This window comes from Neoarius graeffei, chromosome 6 (genome assembly GCF_027579695.1).
Source record: "Neoarius graeffei isolate fNeoGra1 chromosome 6, fNeoGra1.pri, whole genome shotgun sequence".
In the NCBI taxonomy this organism is placed as follows: domain Eukaryota; kingdom Metazoa; phylum Chordata; class Actinopteri; order Siluriformes; family Ariidae; genus Neoarius; species Neoarius graeffei.
This window is the reverse complement of record NC_083574.1, coordinates 86,039,616-86,063,850: the sequence shown is the minus strand read 5'-3', so window position 1 is coordinate 86,063,850 and position 24,235 is coordinate 86,039,616. Positions and strand designations below refer to the sequence as shown.

Below are 24,235 nucleotides of genomic sequence, written 5' to 3'. Positions count from 1 at the left end.
ATCTCTACATGTTTTAAACTCTTTACTTTTACAGTCTCTGCATGTTTTAAATTTTACTTAACTTTTATTCTATTTTATTCTGCTGGGTTTTTAATTGAACTTTTATCTCATTTTATTTCTACTATTGTTTAATTCTTATTAATTTTCTTCCCCATTTATTTTATGTAATTTTATTTTCTATTGTTTACTGTTTTGCTTTTACTTCTGTAAAGCACATTGAACTGCCACTGTGTATGAAATGTGCTATATAAATAAACTTGCCTTGCCTTACTACTACTACTACTAATAATTAATAATAATAATAATTATTATTATTTAATTTCGTGAGTCTTTTATTGTAAGCCGAATTATTATTATTATTTAATTTCGTGAGTCTTTTATTGTAAGCCGAATTATTATTATTATTATTTAATTTCGTGAGTCTTTTATTGTAAGCCGAAGGACTTCCGGTGGCGCGCGCGCGCGTTCTCGTGTCTCTAGTTGTCGTTGTCTTCGCTCGCACGCGCGCGCTCCCGTGTCGCTGGTTGTAGCTGTCTTCTCGCGCGCGCGCCTGCCTGTCAGGAGGGTGGGAACACGGAGCGGTAAGTGATGTGATTATCAAGTCGACATTAACGGCCACTTTTACTGAAGAACCGCGACGCTGAGCGCCGCCTATACGGACATTCGCTTGCTGCCATTAACTGCTGCGCCACCGATAACCGCCGCTTCATTATTTTGTAAGTTCTCGGTGCGGGTTTTTCCGTTAAAGGGCACCGGGGCTAACATGTTAGCTGGAGAGAAAATCCTCCACTGTTGCTGCTGCTAGGCTGCTATCGTTATTCGTTATCCTCCACCCCACCCTTATTCAGGTTTACTGCTCTCGGATTGGCTGAGCGGTCATATTTATTGAAGCTGTCCAATCAGATCACAACTTTGAGACGCCACTAGCCAGTCACAGCCGAGGAGGCGGGATTTTTTTTTTGGGAATACGGCTGAGGAAGAAAAACGCCTCTGAGGAGGTAACATTAGTTCATATTAGCAGGTTAGCAAAGCGGGTATGTCTGTATGTTTGTATGTATAGATGGATGGATGGATGGATGGAGCTAGCTAGTTATCTCTGCGAGCTCTTTTCATCCCGTTTGTTTTTCCGGGAGGCGTAAAATGGAAATGAATCAACGTTCTGGTCATTTCAAGGCGTGTTGTTAGGTTTGAAGTGTTAGTGTTGGTTGGTGTCGTTGCTAAGAAAGACAGCTAATGGAAGCCGATTAAATCGCATTAACCTGGAAACTATGTGGCAGCAGCACAACTGGAGGCTCCTTTAAAATTAATCCCTGAAATGACTCGGTAGGTTCATTATCTTCTCAGATTGGTTCGTGAGAACTTTAACTTTATCCATCTTTCCTATTCGACCAGGGCTCGATTCTAAATGTCCAAGCTGATTGTGTAGGTGCCCTAGTAAGTAACCCTATATTTAGCGTACGTTATATGTAGAAAAATTTAGGATTTAGGTTTAAGATGTCTTTGAAGAGGTGCTGGGGTTTTTTTTTTTTTATATTGTCTTGTGCTTTCTGGAGAAATGCTAGCATGTATATTCTCTCTCATGAGGACTTTCTTTCTATTAAACCTGACTGATTGTGTTCTGATCCACTTCCTGCACATCATCTTGATATATGTTGAACAGAACCAGGTGTCTCATCTCATTATCTGTAGCCGCTTTATCCTGTTCTACAGGGTCGCAGGCAAGCTGGAGCCTATCCCAGCTGACTACAGGCGAAAGGCGGGGTACACCCTGGACAAGTCGCCAGGTCATCACAGGGCTGACACATAGACACAGACAACCATTCACACCTACGGTCAATATATGGCCCTTTTCCACTACCCTTTTTCAGCTCACTTCAGCCCGACACGGCTCGCGTTTCGACTACCTCAGAGCAGCACGACTCAGCACCCAAAACTCGCGCGGTTTTGGAGTAGGGCTGAAGCGAGCCAAGTGGGGCTAGGGGCGTGAGGAGACGCTCCCCTGTGCACTGATTAGTGAGGAGGAGTGTCCTCACATGCCCACACACGCCCCGCGAGCACGCTGGGATCTGTAAACACCGTAAACCCGGAAGAAGAATAATTACGAATTACGAGAATTTCTGAAGCCTTATGCGCCTCGCCTCATCTATACGCTCTTGCCAGTATCTGTTGGCGTTGTCGGTGACAACAAGCCACAGCACCAAGACCAGCAACACTAACGACTCCATGTTTATTGTTTACTATCCGGGTCGTGAGACTACCGCTTAAAAGGTCACTGATGTCACTGTTTGCGCCGCCTAACGACATCACGTGACGTCCACACACTTTCGTTAACTCCACCCAATGTGTCCACCCACTTCCAGCCAGCACGGTTCAGCACGGTTGTAGTCGAAATGCAACTCCAACAGCCCCACTCAGCTTGACTCAGCACGGCACGGCTCAGCCCAACTCAGCCGCGTTGGTAGTGGAAAAGTGGCATTAGAGTCACCAGTTAACCTAACCTGCATGTCTTTGGACTGTGGGGGAAACCGGAGCACCCGGAGGAAACCCATGAGGAGAACATGCAAACTCCGCACAGAAAGGCCTTCGCTGGCTACGGGGCTCGAACCCAGACCTTCTTGCTGTGAGGCGACGGCGCTAACCACTACACCATCGTGCCGCCAGAACAAGGTGTGTATAGGAATTTTTTAATCACCTAGGGCTGCATGGTGGTGTAGTGGTTAGCACGGTTGCCTCACAGCAAGAAGGTTCTGGGTGCGAGGGCCTTTCTGTGTGGAGTTTGGATGTTCTCCCCGTGTCTGCGTGGGTTTCCTCCAGGTGCTCCGGTTTCCCCCCACGATCCAAAGGTTAATATGGGACGGCCTTAGGCTGAGGTGCCCTTGAGCGAGGCACCTAACTCCCAACTGCTCCCCGAGCGCTGTTAGCATGGCTGCCCACTGCTCTGGGTATGTGTGTGTACTCATTGCTCACGTGTGTGTTCACTGCTTCAGATGGGTTAAATGCAGAGAGAAAATTTCACAAGTGTGTGATGAATAAAGTTGTGCTTTCTTCTGTATGCAGGAGATCATACACGTTACTACCAGACAGTCTCTTTTTCTAAAGCGTTACTGTAAACACAGTGAGTTCCAGGGCTCGACATTAACTTTTAAACCCACTTTCCCCTACTTTGCAAGTACCACCTTTTTTTTTTTTTTAAGGAAAACCATAGAATAGTTGTGAATTGTAGCCTAAAATGAAGATCACACATTGAGCTGAAGTTTGGTAATTGGTTACTTTCTACTTGTAACGGACAATAACAATTTTATCCAATATTTTTCCTGCCTTAGTCGATTTATTTCCATTTCACATGCATGCAGCTGTTGTAAAGTTCAGTGTGTTTGTGTAGAACTCTCAAGACTGTAGGTTCATAACTCGATAATGTCGAAATCATAAAATAGAAATCTCTGACAAAGCTTGTATGAAGAAAACAATAGGGTGCCAAGACTTTTTAACAGTACTGTGTTTGAGAATATTTATATATCGTGGTTTTTTTGTTTGTTTTTATCATCCACCTCTAGGTTTAAAAAAAAAAAAAAAACTGCGCTGCATCATGACACAGGATAATGTTTCCGTTTAAAATTTAGTGTGTAGGTTTGGGTGTTTTTTATACAGACCTGGCAACCTGTAACTGAATCAGTCTGGCCGGTCTGTCATGGCGCAGCTTTTTTTTTTTAATAAACCTAGTGGTGGATGATATTAAAAAAAAAAAAAAGTACATGTTGGGGCGGCACGGTGGTGTAGTGGTTAGCGCTGTCGCCTCACAGCAAGAAGGTCCGGGTTCGAGCCCCGGGGCCGGCGAGGGCCTTTCTGTGCGGAGTTGGCATGTTCTCCCCGTGTCCGCGTGGGTTTCCTCCGGGTGCTCCGGTTTCCCCCACAGTCCAAAGACATGCAGGTTAGGTTAACTGGTGACTCTAAATTGAGCGTAGGTGTGAATGTGAGTGTGAATGGTTGTCTGTGTCTATGTGTCAGCCCTGTGATGACCTGGCGACTTGTCCAGGGTGTACCCCACCTTTCGCCCGTAGTCAGCTGGGATAGGCTCCAGCTTGCCTGCGACCCTGTAGAAGGATAAAGCGGCTAGAGATAATGAGATGAGATGAGAAAAGTACATGTTACCAGCTGGGAGGTTCATATTGTGAAATACCGTGACCGAGGTCTTGAAAGTACTGAGCGAGGCCCTCTGGGCCGAGGTCAGTATTCAAGGCCGAGGTCACAGTACTTCACCATACGGACCGACCTTAAGCTGGTAAATATTATATATATTTTTTCTTTACCAAATCCTAACAGAAAACGAGAGTGCCCGAAAAGGAAAAGCGAGGTGAGCTGCCATTTTGAATCCTCATTCATGGCTGTAATGCAAATTGCTTCCTCCTCGGTATACAAGTGCACTTTCATGGCAGGAAAAAAAAAAACCCTACATTTTTCCGCCTATGTAGTCCCCTATGCAGGCTTTCGTCTAAACCGGGGAACAGGGGTGCTGCGCCCTCTTACTCTCGAGTCACACTTAGGCCATGCACTTATATGCTACTGCACAACATGCAATCTTTCTCAAACCGATCTTTTCTCCGTGAAAAAATCCCAGCAACACCACGTGACAATGTGTCTGATCAAATACGTTATAATTACTCCAAAAATATTCCAATCATAGTAGATACACCGCCAGACGGTGCAAAAACAATCCGAATTGGCGTTTTCCAGACTGAGGCGCCATGTTGTTTGTTTACTTGTCGCGGCTGCTCTCGCGAGATTTGACATGGGTTACATCATAGACATATGGGTTACATACAAGGTCAGCTGACTTGTAGAGCGAGATTCCTCGAGACGGGATGACCTTTCACCCACCGGCGCAGGAGCTTTTGACAGAAGTAGTTCGCGAGTTGTTTTTGTTGACACTTGGGCATTTAAAGATGTCATCCCGCGGCACGAAACGGAAGAAAGCCAAAGACTGTCCGGGGCAGAAGAAGATTACTTCTTTCTTTTTCAATGTTGACAGACAATTTGTTACAATTTCCCTCTCAGACAGCCTCAGAATGTCCCATTGGAGCCTCAATTTTTCAAAGGCTTCGTATGGCGGAGGGGGGGACGGACACCCAGCACCCCCCCCCCCGCTTCACTCCCTCGCCATGGTGAGCGCCCTCATACTAAATTTTTCTAGAAAAAAACCCTGCCTATGTATACAAAATTGAGTCTTTCGGTATTCAGCCATGTTTTTGCTCGGCGTTGGCAACAGTTACGGGTTTTTAGCTTTCTCCTAAAATGTTTTCTTTTATTTCTTCTTCCTCAGGGTAGTAAAACTCGCTTTCTCTGTGAAGACTGTCGTTATCGCTGTCCATGCTGTAAAATTAATGCTATTGTACTGAGAAATGCGAAAATAAATGTTGACAAAAATTGCTACGATGTTTGTTGTTATGAATGAGCGAGTCGCCAGAGGTCCGTAACTGGAGTCTGTATCGTAGGATACGGACCCGCTCGCCAGCCAATCAGAGTGCAGGATTTGATGGAAACTGGACTGCGAAAAAAATAAATATAATAGATATTTTTCACAGGACTGTGTTCCTCTGATAACAGAAACAAAGCTCCAGCTCTCTCTGCTCTTAATCTGTTCTGTTCTTTCAAGATTCATCACGCATGACGCTCCTTGTTGAGATTTTTTTATGCCCGAGTTGTTTGAAACCAGTCTAGGCTTTGTGTCTAATAAGGAAGCAGCTTCACCTGTAAGAAAATCAAACACTTTCATGAAGGCGCTAATTCGAATGTGAGCAGAAAAAAAAAATTATAAAATGAGATTCTTCAGCAAACTCTTCCATCCTCACTTCCAACTTTGTTTTTGTAAAATACAATCGTGAATTTCTCTGGAGTTTTCAGGCTGAGCTCCTCTCTCCGTATTCTTTAACCACTCATTTCCTCGTTCTTGAAGCATTTGCTTCTATTTGTTAACATTTTTCTTCATAGCGGGGAGACAGTAATGCCTTTTCTCTGTTTGTGCAAGCAAAAACGGCGCAAAAATTAACCATATTGAAGACAGATTAAGCCTTGCTTGCATGAAAGACGGTGTCTGTTTGACCCCACCTGTAATTATCACGTGATGCGTGACGTCATGTACAAGGGGTCTATAAACAGTACGCGTACCATACTACAACAGCGGGAGTATATAAAATTAAAGCCGCAAGCGGCCTCGACGGGCCCTCGCGCCAGCGGCCAAGGGGGGCGGGGGCATGCGTCCCCGCGAAATACCGTAAAGAGTTTGCTTGCCAAGTTTGACAAATAAGAAGCTGCAATATCATTTTTGCCATAACCAGCACCCCCAGGGGCGAAAGTACACAAAATTTGGCGCATATGTCAGGTGAGCTGTAAAGAGTTTGCGTATGAAGTTTGATGACAATTGAGTAAATAGAAGATGAGATATAGATTTTTGAAGAATAAATTTTTTGGTTTTTCCCATGTCAGTAGGTGGCGCTATGCTGTACATGAGCGATCATGAGTTGGAAAAATAAGTGTCTACAACAGCAACGTACTTTCACAAGGTAGTGGAGTGAAGGAAAAGCACTATGGAATTATTTACCAAAAACCCGTTTTGGAGCAATTGCGTCGGCCAAAAACAGCGCCCCCCCATGGACAAAAATTCCCAAAATGTGGTATACATGACATGGGACATAGTAAGAGGGTGGCCGTGAAGTTTGACCAAATTAGAGGAAAGATTCGATTTTTTTGCCCAAAAATCGCGCCCCCAGTGGCGAAATATCACAGAAATTGGGTACCATGTCAGAAGCCCAATGAGTGATTTGCGTGTGAAGTATGAGCAGTTTTGAGCAATCAGAAGATTTGTTAGGAATTTTTATGCATGTAAAATTTTGCATCGAAAATTGATTGACGTATAACTTCTGAACGGTTTATCCGACGTGAAACATATTTAGTAACTTTTGTCAGCCATGTCTGTAGATGATGTGTATCAATGTTGTTGACATTCCTATGAACGGTCTAGGAGGAGTTGCGCCGTCTTCGTGGCCATGCATTTCGCACAAAAGTGAAATTACCTCACTTCCTGGTGGGCGTGGCTAATGCATTGGCATTACATTTTTGTCCGGCTTAGTGAGATACATATGCGTACCAAATGGCATGCCACTACTACAAACTACATGGCAACCAGGCACCTTAATGCGGGAGGCCAAAATCACAACGAGTTAGGGGGCGCTATAGAGGCCCTGAGGCCCGCCTGGATCTGGGCTTCTGGTTCTCAGTAGCGGTGGCAGTCTAAGAAAAAGGAGCCAAATTTCGTGCGTTGTCGACCATGGCAAGCGCGCCAATAAGGGTCTTGTAAAGAGTTTGCTTGCCAAGTTTGACAAATCAGAAGCTGCAATATCATTTCCGCCATAACCAGCACCCCCAGGGGCGAAAGTGCACAAAATTTGGCGTACATGTCAGGTGAGCTATGAAGAGTTTGTGTATGAAGTTTGATGACAATTGAGTAAATAGAAGATGAGATATAGATTTTTGAAGAATAAATTTTTTGGTTTTTCCCATGTCAGTAGGTGGCGCTATGCTGTACTTGAGCGATTATGAGTTGGGAAAATAAGTGTCTACAACAGCAACGCACTATCACAAGGTAGTGGTGTGAAGGAAAAGCATTATGGAATTATTTATCAAAAACCCGTTTTGGAGAAATAGCGTCGGCCAAAACAGCGCCCCCCATGGACGAAAAGTCCCAAAATGTGGTATACATGACATGGGAGGTAGTAAGAGGGTGGCCGTGAAGTTTGACCAAATTTGAGGAAAGATTGGAATTTTTGCCCAAAAATAGCGCCCCCAGTGGCGAAATATCACAGAAATTGGGTAACATGTCAGAAGCCCAATGAGTGATTTGCGTGTGAAGTATGAGCAGTTTTGAGCAATAAGAAGATTTGTAATGAATTTTTAAGCATGTAAAATTTTGCATCGAAAATTGATTGACGTATAACTTCTGAACGGTTTATGCTACGTGAAACGTATTTAGTAACTTTTGTCAGCCATGTCTGTAGATGATGTGTATCAATTTTGGTGACATTCCTATGAACGGTCTAGGAGGAGTTGCGCCGTCTTCGTGGCCATGCGTTTCGCACAAAAGTGAAATTACCTCACTTCCTGTTGGGCGTGGCTAATGCATTGGCATTATATTTTTGTCCGGCTTAGTGCGATACATATGCGTACCAAATGGCATGCCACTACTACAAACTACATGGCAACCAGGCACCTTAATGCGGGAGACCAAAATCACAACGACTTAGGGGGCGCTATAGAGGCCCTGAGCCCCGGCCAAGTTTGGGCTTTTGGTTCTGAGTAGCGGTGGCAATTCTCGGAACTGGTGCCAAATTTCGTGCGTTTTCGCCCATGGCAAGCGCCCCGAAAATGGCCCGACAGCGGAGAAAAATAAAGAAGAAGAAGAAGAAGACGGAAGAATAATAATAGTGAACTCTTACAAGAACAATAGGGCCTTCGCCCATAGGGCTCGGGCCCTAATAACTTGCAAAGCAGTAAAGAAAACAGCCAAGACATAATGGTGGATACCTGAAATAAAAGATTAAAAAGCCTAACTTTTGTGGTGCTAGTTTGTAATACATGCTCATTCCAACTTGCCCAGTCAGGCATGTCGGGGACATATCCCACTTGCCCCGGGCAATCGGGCAGTGCTTAATGTCGAGCCCTGAGTTCAGTGCTTGAGTGTTTATCTTTATTCCTAATCCTGCAGGTACGAGTTCCTAAATCAATACCGTCTCAAAAAGATCATTATGCATCTCATCGGAGTGGATTTCTTAATCTGTGATGTCAGGTTTGATTGATCTGGAACGATATTTGAGAAGTGGTATGATGCGATCGTGGGATATTTTATACTGTGTAGAGCCGTAAGTTTTAAAGAAACGTCTCAGCTGGTTAAAGATTTTCCCACCTTTTTTTAATTTGTATTTGATTTAAATATTTCTGTTGGTGTAGAAGTGAGTCAGAATTACTTCCACTTTTCTGCCTTTACCCTGAGCACTCGTTTCGTGCTCTCAGCTGTCTGTGCACGTTACCTTTTATGGAGTTTTGTGGGCGTCACTACGTGCAAAATGAGCAGTGTTGGGAGTGTGCTTTGCAGTTTATATGTGAGCCAAAGGGGGGGGGGGGGGGGGAATTTAGGCACAACTTTTACTAAATTTTGATAAACGAGGCTTAATGTTGATTCGGCAACAAACTGTCAAAACCTCAGTGAGAGATTTTGTCGTTGCTTGATTTTACAAACCTGGTCATGAGAGAAAAGAATTTTTTCTTTTCTTTATTATTATTTTTTTAATTTTATTTATTTATTTATTTTTTACAAGTTAGTATCAGAAATGTCAGATTTTGTGTGATAACATTTTAAAATTTACTATGAGTCACATTTCAGTAGCCTGGCAAGCCAGACTAAATGTGAATATTTAGTCTGGCCTCGATCCGTAGACATTTCCGAAGCGGGTAGGAGGCAGGGCTCGAAATTAACTTTTTTTCTTTGTGTCCCCCAGTGGTCCCGAATTCTGTGTTGTATTGTCCCGAATGGAAGCAATAGTGTCCCCATTTTTTTCCTCTCTGAAATAACCAGTGGTTAATATTATCATATGAAGTTACTATTATATTTGTAACTATGCGATTTTGAACCCTTTATATCATTTTTACAATAAGTCACAAGACACAAGCGACACATGTCCTATACATCATCTACTTCAAAATTACAGTTATTGCATTTTCAGTTTAAACTTTGGCGATCTCACTGTATGAATAGATACCCGTTTATTTAAAGGGGCCAACTAGCTCATTCAGAAAATGTTTCAACTCCCTACATCTGCAGTACACTTTAGTTGAAAATAAGACCCCTTTTATGTTCATTTCATCTACTTATACCTTGAATATCTGTTGGCACTTATAAGGCCAACTTATAATTTTCACCATTACCATTATCCATTTTATGAACTTTCCGTTATCCATTACCGTTATCCATTTTTATGAACTTTCCGTTACCCATTTTATGAACTTTCCGTTATCCATTTTATCCATTTTTTTCGTTATCCAGCCACATCATTCCTGTTGTATTTTATAACGTGTCTAACAGTGTTCATTAAGTTCATTCAGTTGCTAGCGTTGCCTGCAGACCAGGCGATGACACTTTGGATCCTGAAGGTCCCGGAGACGTTATGTCTGGGCTTTCAGTTTCTTCCCCGCGGTCGGTCCGCTTCAACCACTTAAGCATTTTTGTTCTGGCAAGAGTCGGCGCAGCGTGTGCGGTAGCAATTCCATTCCAAGTCCATATAATGCGGACTCCGGCCGAAGATTCTAGAACAGAATGCGCTGCTCTGTAGCCTACGGATGCAGGTGCATCGAAAGTGTAGCTACTATGTATTTTTCGCTGTTAACGTTTTAAAATTAAAATTGTCAAATTAGGTGAATGTCTACGTATGGTTTACGGCTTTGTAAATAATATTAATGTAGAACTTTTTTTCTAGATCTATTTTTTTCCATTGTCCCGGGATTGTCCCAGATATAATAATTTTGTGTCCCGATGACATTTTTTATGGTCCCCGGGACGTCGGGACACCATTAGTTTCGAGTGCTGGTAGGAGGAACAAACCACTGTCTTTCAAACTGTCTCTGTGCGGATAGGCCAACGCTCTGACCAATCAGCGCAACTGTGACGTAGTCAGAGCAACAGAAAGCAGTGGGGGAGACCTTGAAATAAATAATTTTTCAAAATGCGTATTAATTAATAAACAGGTTCTAGATATTAAGAAGTTTGGAGATAATGACCACAAGTTTGGAGTCTGTACCACATACACATTTTTTTCCAAGTGTTTTTCAAGGGTTTGCTTAAACTGTTTTTGAGAGTTTTTATTTAGTGGTGTTTGGTGAAATAATTTTCCTTAAATTTAAAATAACGGGAAAATAAGAAACAATCAAAAAGTAATGTTTCAAAGCTGTTTATTAATTCTTTGTACTGCACAAACTAGCCCCATCCTTTTGGCTACGAGCGGAGCCAGCTGGTAGATCAGACTTTTGCCATAGCCGGTCGGCAAAACAGCGAAAACGTCCTTCTTGAAAAGGAATGAGCGGAGAGCCTCTTCCTGCTCATGTTTCAACGAAAACTCCAAGTCTGATTCTTCTAAAACTGATTCCAAAGCGGAGTCAAACGCGCGCTGTTCACTAGCCGTAGCCATCTTTCCTGCTGTGCTTTCTCCAGCGTCGCGCAGCTTTGTCGTCACTCCTGCAAAAGCCCGCCCAAAGAATCCAAACAAAAACCTTGCGTTGTGATTGGCGGGCACGATTTGATGCCCGGGGTGTTTTTGTTTATATGGTGTGAGGCTAGACCCACTCGCTAGGCAAAAATATTTTTGGCCGCTAGGCGGGTGGGTCTAGTTTACTAGGCTAACATTTCAGTGGAGTCGCATTAAATTATGTCTGTCTGAGTTTTTTTTGTTGTTTTTTTGCTATCCCGACATACGACACGTGTAGTTCAGGAATAATTATTATAATAATAACAATGGATGAGATTTTCTGTCCATCTACTTCTACTAAATCCACTAACATTGTGTCTCAAATCACATACTTGTGTACTATTCTAGACTGTTATGGCACACTAATACTAATAGGAAAATCAATTAGTTAGTGTTTGAACTTTTAAAACCCTTTCACGTCGTTATCAGGCCAGCAAAAGATCTGCGTGCCAGTCTTCTGGACTTTTCTACATTAGTAATACATTTGTATTTAAGGTCAGAGTTTTGGATTTATGATGCAGAATCAAGAAGACAGCAAAAGGTTTTAAGGGAGACGGATGATGCAAGGATTTTTTTTTTTTTGGTTTTTAGTCACTTGTTACGCGTACATATTTTACTGATGTAATAAATAGAGGATATTACACAGTGGTGCGAAGATATGCTCTTCGAGTGTTGAAAAATATAAACTTCATATCTTCCTGCCGCCGTGTAATGTTCTTTATATTATTTGGACTCATCCACGCAAAAAAAAAAATGCAAGTTAATCAAAAGAATTTTAACTTTGAATCTGTTCGCCAGTTTGACAACGCATGTCCAGTCAGTGGGAAAACACTGGGAGTGACATCATCAGAGTGAAATGTCAGGAATTATTGCACATACAGGACACTTTTTCCATGGAATAAAAACGCGTTCTATTCCCTTCTAGCGGGTTTCATTTAGGGCTGTGCGATATGGGAAAAAATGAATATCCCGATACATTTTCTCCATTTCACGATATACGATATATATCTCGATATATTGAAATCTCCTCTAAAGGACCCCATGAAATCTAACGGTTACTCTTTACTGTTTTCACTACAATCCCTGCAGATTAAATAACATTCTTGGTTAACTTTACAGGTGGTTTTCAACAACACATTTTAAATTTTCATGCTCGTGATTAATCACAATTGAGTTGAAATAAGACTATTTTTATTCAACAAAGATGTGGCACAAACTGCAAAAACAATCTTGAAAATTGCAACAAAGGGGCAAAACAATACAGAGCTGCTCAGAGCTCAAACCAATAAAGTGCAAGCTCAACACTGAGAAAGACATTTATGGCCCTTTTCCACTACCCTTTTTCAGCTCACTTCAGCTCGACACGGCTTGTGTTTCGACTATCTAAGAACAGCACGACTCGGCTTGCTTCAGCCCTGCTCAGCCCCCAAAACTCGCACGGTTTTGGAGTGGGGCTGAAGCGAGCCAAACCGAGCCGAGTGGGGCTAGGGGCATGAGGAGACACTCCCCTGTGCACTGATTGGTGAGGAGGAGTGTCCTCACACTCCCACATGCGCCCCGCGAGCACGCTGGGATCTGTAAACACCGTAAACCCGGAAGAAGGAGAATTATGAAGCCTTATGCGCCTCGCCTCATCTATACGCTCTTGCCAGTATCTGTTGGCGTTGTCGGTGACAACAAGCCACAGCACCAAGACCAGCAACACTAACGACTCCATGTCCTCCATGTTTATTGTTTACTCTCCAGGTTGTGAGACTACCGCTTAAAAGGTCACTGATGTCACTGTTTGCGCCGCCTAACGACATCACCTGACGTCCACCCACTTTCGCTAACTCCACCCAATGTGTCCACCCACTTCCAGCCAGCACGGTTCAGCGTGATTGTAGTCGAAATGCAACTCCAACAGCCCCGCTCAGCTCGACTCAGCCCGACTCAGCACGGCACGGCTCAGCCCAACTCAGCCGCGTTGGTAGTGGAAAAGCGGCATTAGCCTAAATAAGAAAAGTGCTCATTCATTAAATTATTTAAAAAAAAAAAATAGATCTCCAAGCTATTAACCTGACTACTGAGAACCACTGGAACATTCACAATAGAGAGAGAGATTGAGGGAGAGAAGAGAGAGATCTGCAAAACAATTTTTCTCTTTGCACACTTTTGAACTGAATGTTTTCTGGCTCTGCCTCTCAGATGTGTATAATTCCGGCAGCCTTTCATGATGACAGGTTTTTTTTGCACACTTTACAAACTGGCATTTGCTGTTCCACGTCTTCCTCGCGATATCCAAAAAAATGCCGGATGACTGACCCCTTACTAGTTCTTTTAGGAACCAATTCCTCCGCTTCCATTTTTAATTTGTCGCTGAAATTGACAGAGCTTACATGGTAGAGCCCTGCACTCCCGCGGGAGTCCTGCGGGACTCGCGGGACCCGCCGCAAAGCAGTGCGGCGCAGGACAAATTTTGAAAGCTCATTGCGGGCGCGGGCGGGACCGGAAGTGCACATATGCAGGCGCGGGTGGGAGCAGGAGTGCACATATGCAGGCGCGGGTGGGAGCGGTGATAAGCTGCAGTCCCGCTAACTAAAAACGTGTTTTAAACAGGTTACACAGTGACGGTAGGCTTGACTCAATGCTATCCCAGAAATCCTTCCTGTAATATGCAAATTTGGCTGTCCAATCAGAGGCGGCCAAATTTGCATATTACAGGAAGGATTTCTGGGATCGCATTGAGTCAAGCCTACCGTCACTGTGTAACCTGTCTCTCTGATTAGAGTTGTAGACTAACTCAAGCAGTAAATCACTTCACTCATGGTACAAAGCAAGCCCATTCACTTTTTTATGCTGATCAATGGTTTCTCATGTGACAAAAATGTGCGATTCGCGATTAAATATTTTAATCGCTTGACAGCACTAATTATTATTATTAGAGACACTACATGCCGAATTCAGAAACAAGGTAAATAATAACAAATGTGAATGTGAGCTGTAGATATTTATGCTCAAATCCACTCAAAGTAGGGGGCGGGGCACCATCGCGCGGTGTCAAGACAAGAACTTTCCTGAGAAATAACGCGAACGTCTGCATCATGCGGGATTTGCGGGCGGGAGCGGGACTGAAAATCATAATTCTTTGTGGGCGGGAGCGGGACTGAAAAATCATAATTCTTTGCGGGCGTGGGCAGGAGTGGGACTGCACAATGCGGGCGCGGGCGGGAGCGGGACTGAAAAATCCGACCCGCGCAGACCTCTATTACACGGTAGCCTGTGCAACACCAGCGATTGCACGAACTGAGTCAGCGCTGTAAACCGGAACTAGGAAATCTTCCCGCCGGCAGTGTTGCCAGATACTGCTGACGTTTTCCAGCCCAAAATATGTTCAAAACCATAGATTTACATAGAAGACTAGATGCCTCGTCCCCGTTGCCCGTCAACGAATTCGAACGTCCGCACATGGCGGCCATCTTACCTCAGACAGCTGGCTTACCCATTACATTGTGTTGGTAGCGATATGTACTTTTCAGATGACCGTAACTTCCTCAAATTTCAATCGATATTCAAACGGTTTGGTTTGTTATATTAAAAAAACAAACGGAAGTATGTATTTGATATTAATGATGAATAATCATTTTATGTTTTAAAAAAATACGCATAGCTTGGCGAAAATATTTCAGTATACTACAGACTGTAAGACAGGATGCATGCTGAAATTCCTATGCTGTGAGAAGCCTAACACTGCATACTTATGGATAACTGTGGCCTTAGGACAAATAACCATACAATTTATTTCCAATTTTTAGTGAAAATATTTTTACATGTGATAGGGCCGTAGGGGAAGCTAAAGTTAAATAAACGGCTTACTCACTTCTGAAACTTCAGAAATACTTCATCCACCTCAAAAACCTAATGCACTCACATCATAGCATAATAACAAATGTAAACTCACATCATAGCATAATAACAAATGCACTGCCCAAGTAAGTAATAGTATAAAACAGTGACAGCGACTCACGGTAGTTTGTGACAAAAAAAGCATTTAATTAATCATGTGGTTATACTTCCAAGGATAAAAAGATATCTTTACATTTACAAAAAGAACATTCAAAGCTGATTATCATGTCAAAGTCAATATATGTTAGCACAGAAGATTGAAATTTCATTTGACTAGGCTCCAATGTGCAGTTAGAATAAAACTAAACATACTGATATAAACATCTACAATTAAAACACACACAGACACACACATCATCTCGTCATCAAAGTCAGTACTTTGATTTCCTGTAAATCATAATGTGAGTGCTGGGCTGTGCTTGCGTAAGTCTTCATACCCTTTGTCTGTGGTAAGATGGCCGCCCTGTGCGGACGTTCTGGAATACGCGGTGAGGAATCTAGTCTTCTATGTAAATCTATGTTCAAAACCCGCCAAAGCGCACTTAAAACCGCCCAATCTGGCAACACAACCGAAACTAGAAAATCTTCCCGGGAGTTCCTTTCAGCACCGAGATGTCGCCCGGGATTGGTTGGCGAGTGCGTGACGTTATTGTTTTCTTTACCCTTAGGCAGCCTCTCACGTTACTGCCTGAGGGACAGGGAGAAAGCCACCGGGAAATGTTTTAAATAAACACAACAAACACGAAACGAACGCAAGTCGGAAGATGACCATAAAATACTCTATAGTTATGATATAATAATTTTATGTATCGCACACAGAATTTTCGGCGATATATCGAGTATATTCGATATATCGCACAGCCCTAGTTTCATTCATTTGGTTTGATAGCATGCAATATTATCATATCGCTTATCCTAAGTGTATTACATCACTCTACCCAATGGAGAATGAGCGTGCGATATTGTTATAATATTGCACGTTGTCCAGACAACACGATGTCACATGTCGGAGCTCATGCGAAGATACAATCACACAACTTTTCTGCTGCGCATGCGCAGAATCATTTCTTTGTCAGCCGGGAAAGAGAGAAGACGAGGCTAATCCAGTGCTACTGCTAGGATTAGCTATGCTATGATTAAGGACTAAATAAATAAACTGAAACTAAAGACGTGCTGAACACCCGAAAGGCTACCAAAACTTTATTATATATTCTTCGCACATATTTACAAGAGAAAAACATACCAACGGACATTGAAAAACTGGAAAAGGGACGCATCGGAGATGTAAAATTTCCCCATTAGCGAGTGACTGTGACGGTTTGTAAAGAATCATGGTAGCGAGGTTTGCTTCGTTAAAAGCGGAAGATTTTGAGAATTTTGGCTGCCAGGTTGCTCCGTTGTGTGTAGTTGTCAATGTTGATTTTAAAAGTAACTAAGTAAATTATGTAGGGATCAGGCTTTCGTCTAAACCGGGGAACAGGGGCGCTGCGCCCTCTTACTCTCGGCGTGCGCCCGCTTACCGAAATGCCGATTGAACCCCAAGTCACATTTAGGCCATGCACTTATATGCTACTGCACAACATGCAATCTTTCTCAAAACGATCTTTTCTCCATGAAAACATCCCAGCAACACCACGTGACAATGTGTCTGATCATCAAATACTCCAAAAATATTCCAATCATAGTAGATACACCGCCAGACGGTGCAAAAACAATCCGAATTGGCGTTTTCCAGACTGAGGCGCCATGTTGTTTAGTTGTTTACTTGTCGCGGCTGCTCTCGCGAGATTTGACATGGGTTACATACAAGGTCAGCTGACTTATAGAGTGAGATTTCTCGAGACTGAATGACCTTTCACCCACCGGCGCGGGAGCTTTTGACAGAAGTAGTTCGCGAGTTGTTTTTGTTGACACTTGGGCATTTAAAGATGTCATCCCGCGGCACGAAACGGAAGAAAGCCAAAGACTGTCCGGGGCAGAAGAAGATTACGTCTTTCTTTTTCAATGTTGACAGATAATTTTGTTACAATTTCCCTCTCAGATAGCCTCAGAATGTCCCATTGTAGCCTCAATTTTTCAAAGGCTTCGCACGGCGGCAGGGGGGACGGACACCCGGCACCATCCCACCTGCTTCGCTCCCTCGCCATGGTGAGCGCCCTCATACTAAATTTTTCTAGAAAAACCCCTGGGGATGATGATATTCTGTTTGACTGCGCTAGCATTGGCCTGTGCTAACACTACACCAATTAGAAAGTAACTGGACTGCAGTGCTAACAGCACACAGTTGTGGGTAAGCTCGTGTCGGCCTTCCCTAAATGCTACTGCTACACCTGCTAGAAGCTAACTGGACTGCCACGCTAACGGCACCAAGTTGCGGGTAAGCTAGCGTTGGCTTTCGAGAATGCTGATATGAAGCGTGTGTATGTATAATAATATCGGCTGGCTTTTTTTTGGTGGTATATCAGCTCTATTCCATTCAGCAACTCTTCTTCAACTTGTTCAGTATCCTGCTAGCTGAATGGAATAGATCTGATAGACCACGGAAAAAAGCCAGCCAATATTATTTAAATAAGGTGGGGTTTACATCAGCGGATCATCAGATTAATGTTTTTAAAACGATTCGCGTGCACACAGCAACGCCAATACACGATTCGCGTGCACATAGCAACGCCAATACACGGATACGCTCGGCTCCGCAGGCATCCTGCGCTCCAAATCACTCCGCCCTGAACAGCGAGTGCCCTCTGGAGGGTGCGCACTCCGGCCCTGCGCAGCTCACAGAGTGCGCGAGTGAAGCGCACGAGCAGTGATTCGGGACTGAGCCGCTGTGTGTGAGATCCCAGCGCAGATCACTTACCACTTGCAAGTGGAAGGATGGCAAGCCTAAAGACAATCATAACTACACAATGGGCAGTATTTGCATCAGTATTTGCAGTATTTTCATACTTTTATACTCTTTAATGAAAGGTGATACAAGGCGGAAGTCCGCGCCGTTTTTCAGCAGTCGCGTCACATGACCAACGCCAGCGAATCAGGAAGGTGGATGTCACAGTGACGTTGTCCAATGACGACGCCAGCTAGAGCTCAGCACAGCGTATCCGCGTATTCTCAATGTTTACACAGCACCGGACCAGACACGATCTGGATTGAATACGTGGACCCTGGCGGATTCCCGTTTCCCGGCGTTTTAATGTAAACGGACAGTGCATCCGCGAAGAAAACGAGACAGATACGGTCTAATGTAAACTTGGCCTAAGTCACTCAGATCTGCAATGTATTTTGTATGAAAAGTGAGTTTTTCAGCACAAGAAGATAAACTTCATATCTTCAAACCAACATGTGATTTTATTATATCAACACATTCACAAACAGTCCCCAAATATATCAAAACAATTCCTCGATTTCCTCACGAGTCACATGTAGAGATTTGTCACGGTTTTGGTTCTCCATATCCCAGATGGGGCTCGGAAGAAAAGCACATGTGGTGTATTTCACAGTAAACCACTCGTTTCCATATAATAAAATGTTCATATGTTACAGTAATCCTATATTATAAATCTAGAATTTAAAAAGGCTTCTCTCACTGGAAAGAACTTTTTGTTTATAGCTGCTTTAACGTAAGTGATAACAGGAGCCACTGTCTTGTAAATGTACTCATAAACAAAAAGTAAACAAAAAGTTGCTGTGGTGCAAGAGGAATAAAACACTAACTCTGCTTCATGCCAGGCATCACACCACTGCATCTTGGATTATTTTCCTATAAAAACACATCTTTTGAGTGTTTTGTAACTCTTATATACGCGTGCACACTCCTTAACAGAGCCACGTTTTTGTTTCTTTATGATGATTATTGAAATGATCGTTCATGAGCGTATATTAATTGTAACACCGTGTCCTCTTGAAAAATGACACAAAAATCAGTTTAAACGTAGATAATTAATTGCTGGTGTCATGGAGCAGTCTACTGAGCGCAGCTTTAAACTCTGGAGCCGTTTTCCCTGAGCACCGAGAGCAGACCGAGGCTCTGGGCATTGTACCGAGTTTGTCAAGTGAAGCTGTTTGGCAGTCTTGCTCTCGCTGAGGTCATGTGGAATGTATTTCCTGTTTGGGTCCCTTCAGTATAGGAATGAAAGGAGGGAAAAAAAGTACGCCTTGCTGCTGAATCGATGGTAGTCTTTGGAAAAATGATCCAAGGACTTTTCAAATATGTCATGTAAAGAGTGTGTGGGTTTTTGCCAGTGCAGACTCACTGTTTTATTTATTTATTTATTTATTTAGACGTTTATACGAAATGATACGCTGTCTAGAAAGAAGAAAAAAGGATTTAAATTTGCTGAATAAACAGTACATTTCCTAATGAAGGAATTCCAGTTCAACATTTAGTAAAGAATAAAACGTTTTCTGGGAAAATAATCAACAACGGGATGTCGTGATATTGCCTGATGTGTAGCAGAGATACACCTACAACACAGAAAGTTGATTCATTTCCTGTAACAGCACGTCCTGAAGTGTTTTATTCCTCTTGTATCACAGCAGTCTCTTCACAATTACGTTGGTTTTGTTTATGAAAGAACGTCACATTTCTAATAAAACAAAAACCCTGCGTTTCATCATATTAAGTCACAAACTGTTAACTCGTCCATCCAGATGATGTCAGAAAGCATTGTTAGTTTTATCTTTGACACTAGAGACGAAGGGCCTCTGCATGCTCTTGCGACAAGGTTTTCGCAGATAGCTTTTCGCAGACAGTTGTAATTTATCGTTGAGCGGGGAGTAATAGGCGTGCGCGATGTTATTCACCGCCACAACGCAAGGGGGTGCGAAGTCGCGAAATCGCTAGGAGTAGTTGGTTGGTGTGGTTAGTGGAGTGCTTATCCTCCGGTTACTTATGATTAGAACTGGAGTCGTATAGATGTACGTACTTCCTCACTTCCTCGATCAACCGCTCTTCGTGCTGCTCCATCTTCGCTCGTGTTTTTAAAAATGGCGGTCGTGGAAAGAAACCAAACCGGGAAAGTAGGGAAGCGGAAGTGCGTGTACAGCCGATGTAGAGTGGACCAATCGGAGCCCTCTTGTCTGCGACGCTGTCTGCAAGGCTTCTGCGGTGGTCATAATTTTTGGGAGGTGCGCACAGAGCATCTGCGAAGGTGGGGGGGCTACGCAGACGCCATCTGCGAGGACTGCGTTGTCAGCATAAATTGGCCTTAACGTTAAGGCCCCCATCACACTTATTCGGAATTAGCAGGAATCAAGCAGAACCAGCCGGAATGAAAAATTTTTAAAAATTCGTGCGGGAATTTCAAACTGACCAACATTCTTACAGCTTTGTAAGAATGCCGCTCGAATACTTCGAACCCGCCTCGAATGATTCTTGCGCGTTCCGGGTGTATTAGCTTTCGAATGCAGTTCATATGTAGTTGGAACACGGTAGGAATACCTAGAATGCAGTAAGAATATTAAGAATGCACTTCGAATGCCGTACGAGTGCGGTTCGATTGCTGCCCGAATACCACCCGAAGTCTGGTCGGAAGGTGCCTCGAATGCTGTACAAATTCACCTCAAAGGCAGTCAGAACGCTCCCGGAATAGCCGCCGAATATGTTTTAAACATCTAAAAATTGAAAGAGAATGCAGCTCGAATACTTAGAATGTACTTCGAATATCCCGGAATATACGAAGAATTTTCATTCCAGCTCATTCAAGGCACATTCGGGACATTCTGGCAGGATTTGAAGTGGCTTGCCGTTTCGATTTTTCCCTCGAACGCGATCAGAATGTTTCGAATGCTGTTGGAACGCCGTAAGAATATTTAGAATGCTGTTAGAATACACTTCGAATGCCGTTTGATATTTCTCCCCTTCAAATGCACCTCGAATGTTTTGAGCATGAGCAAAACATTCGGGTCAGCCACAAGAATGGGCCCGAATGTTTGGAATGCACTCAGAATTTTTAGAATGCACTTCGAATATCCCAGAGTATCAGAGATGCCTACTAGTACGGATTGGCCGTATTTTGTACGGAAAAGTTACGTAAATACGATGTTACGGCAAACAGTGTTATTCTGTACGGAATTATTATAAAGTCTTAAATTCCAGTGAGTTGTTTTTAAATGTCCGAGCGACTTTTTCAATCCATGTGCGATTCACGGCTATTTATTTTTACGACAACCGCACATGCTGTGTGTGACATGCGCAGATTCCGCACATTTGTTCGCGCTATTTTCGATACGGTAGAATGGCCGTGCATTACACCCAGTCAAAAGGGCAATGGATACGCGCACTGCAAACTGTGTAGAACTGACATTAACATCACTCATGGTGGTCGCGATGACTGCACGCGGCATGTCAACTACAAAAAACATATGGAGTATGCTGAAATGGCGAGTCAGGCGGAAAGTAAATCTGGGGATATCCAGCAGTTTTTTACGAAATCTGTGGATGAAAAGACACGGAATGTGACACGTGCTGAAGCGGTGATGGTTGACCTGTGCTTGGAGTTGAACTTGCCAATTAGTGCCATGAAATGTGAGTTAAACTTATTCAGTTTCTTTTTACATGTCTGATTTTTATTCACGGAAATATCAAACACTGGCTGGACTTCTTTAATTCAAAGTCTTTTCAGTGTTGCAAGTGCAAAATGTAGTCTGATCAAAAACAGAATTTTATGATTAGTGCTGTTGGGATTGTGGCAAAAAATTTATCATTCCACTGTTTTAAATACAATTATAAATGTAATTTTATTCAATGTCTCTTCTGAAGCATTATGCTGAAGTATTTATATATTGGGACATTAAGATAACAATGTCGGACTCTCTTTGGCATGAAATAAGAAATTTTTTTTAATTTTATTAGAATCCGTTAACAGGTAGAACATTTTGCCAGGCAATATAATATAATACTTTTGAGGAGTTACATTCAATACCAATGATTGGTAGTCAACCGTAATGTCTGCGAACAGGGAACACTATTGTATTTATAAAAATGTGAGAAATTGTATGCTCTAGAAATTTGTTGAGTGGAAATTCAGTTGAGATGGCTGCTCACGTTTTGTTTATTCAATTCACACAAAACAGTTCTTTTTAATAATTTAAATGTTAAACACATTGGTATATACACCTCTTTATAATGGAAATGCGCATAAATTAATGTTACTGAAAGTCATTCCAGAATACTGAAAAATGTCTTCAAGAATACTAAAATTCAAAATTTGGGGTAGGCATCTCTGGAGTATATGAAGAATTGTCATTCCGACAGCATTCCGGCTCATTCTGCCTCTAGTGTGACTACCCTATAAATAAACAAAATGGTAACATCATCGACGATTACACAGGCACTCTGAATAAAGAGTGTATTAATGTCATTAGGGCTACAGTCACATTACAGCTCGTGATGGGTTTGCGAATACTTGGTGATGAAATCGCCACCAATCATGCGATGCACAGCGAATGTTCTCCGAACTTCTCAAGTTATTTTTTTGGTGCGTCTCCGCCTTGTGAGTAGCCAAAAATGTTGCGAAAAATTTTAACGCATGCGTTGAAATTTGGTGCTGATGTTTTCATCAGTAAACTAAGCGGCGAATACTTACAGATGGGTTTGGGAATGTTTCCCAAAGTTCAGGGAACCTTCTTCGAATTTTGTTTGTTTGTCTCGAATCCATGTTCCCGATGCTCGCAAGAGCCTCATCAACACAGCGGTGAGGTATAGCCGAACCTTCAACGCGACTTATAGAATGCATTTACGTTCTGGGATCCTTCAGAGCGCGCTGTGCACGCTCTCGGGACCCAGTCGTTATGGGAAACGCCTGGTGCTGATTTGAACACAATCAGCATGTGCATATAAGGACGCTGTTTTCACAGAGACCTTGTAAAGTATTCTGTGCAGAAGTGTTTATTAGCAGGTGTGATCTTTGCAGAACAGAAAGCAGTCATGAACATGGCTAGAAACAAACGTGACGGTGATGACAATAATACTCCACAAAGTCTCTGTGAAAATGGCGTCCTTGTATGCGTGTGCTGATTGTGCTCAAGTGAGCATCAGGTGTTTCCTATAACGACTGGTTCCGACGAACGAGCGTGGCCAGTCGAACGCATGAAGCCGTGATGGTCAAGTGTTCGCCTGTTGTACGACCACAACTTTTATCTTGCCTGTATATCGCCATGCATCGTCACCAAAACACCATTTTCATCTCTAACCCATCGTGAGCTGTAGTGTGACCGTAGCTTAAAACCTCACAGCCGGAAGTGGTGTCCAAGCTAATTTCTAGTTTATCGAAACTCAACCTCCATTTCTGACCAGTCAGAGTCGAGAATTCAGCAGCACTGCACTATCAGTCTCATTCAGCCTTTAGTTCCATTCTGCTAATATGATTGGCCAAGCTGGTTCCTCTAACCTCACGCAAAATTCCACTTCCTGGTTTGAAACGGTTACTATAGTAGGCTTAGGGACATCATACATCGTAGTGATGTCAGTATGTTTCAGATATCATGTTTGTCTATCAGATGAAAAGGAAGAAAGGACACGAATTTACTTCGACGCACCTTTAAAAGGAATGTACAGATCAGCGTGAGCAAGCTAGTGAGCTAGCCAGCGTGCTCTATAGTGAATGTGGCTTCTTCGGGATCCGTTTTCGCTAGTGGAGCATAAATAACGAGAATGTTTGGCCATATTGTGTTCAAAATGGGGAAGCCATGATCTAATGGTTAGAGAAGCCGTTTTGGTACCAGAAGGTTGCTGGTTCGACTCCCTGGACCAGCAGGAATGGCTGAAGTGCCTTTGCGCAAGGCACCTCGCTCCCAAATGCTCCCCAGACACCTCTGGATAAGAGCATCTGCTAAATACCTGGTTTTCATCATTCATTATTTCTTCAGTAATCATTTTATCATGGTCGGAGTCAGGGTGGATCCAGAGTCTATCCGGGCTGCGAGTCAGGAAGACGCCCTCTATGTATGCTGCTCCCTCAGCTGCCTGGGGAGCAGTTGGGGGGTGAGGTGCCATGCGCAAAGGCACTTCAGCCATTCCTGCTGGTCCAGGGAGTCGAACCAGCAACCTTCTGGTACCAAAACTGCTT

The 24,235-nt window shown here is 43.1% G+C and overlaps 1 protein-coding gene across 4 annotated transcripts in view; it reads left to right on the top strand.

The window, feature by feature from the left end:
• Window positions 1-492: 492 nt before the first annotated feature.
• The window catches only part of LOC132888128 (granule associated Rac and RHOG effector protein 1-like), a 140,108-nt gene continuing 116,365 nt past the window's right edge, over window positions 493-24,235 (top strand). Inside the window, exon 1 of one of the 4 annotated variants that reach the window (XM_060924142.1) lies at window positions 493-581. The gene's annotated coding sequence lies outside the window, so the exon portion shown is untranslated. The other 3 variants (XM_060924143.1, XM_060924144.1, XM_060924141.1) reach the window with 3 other exon arrangements.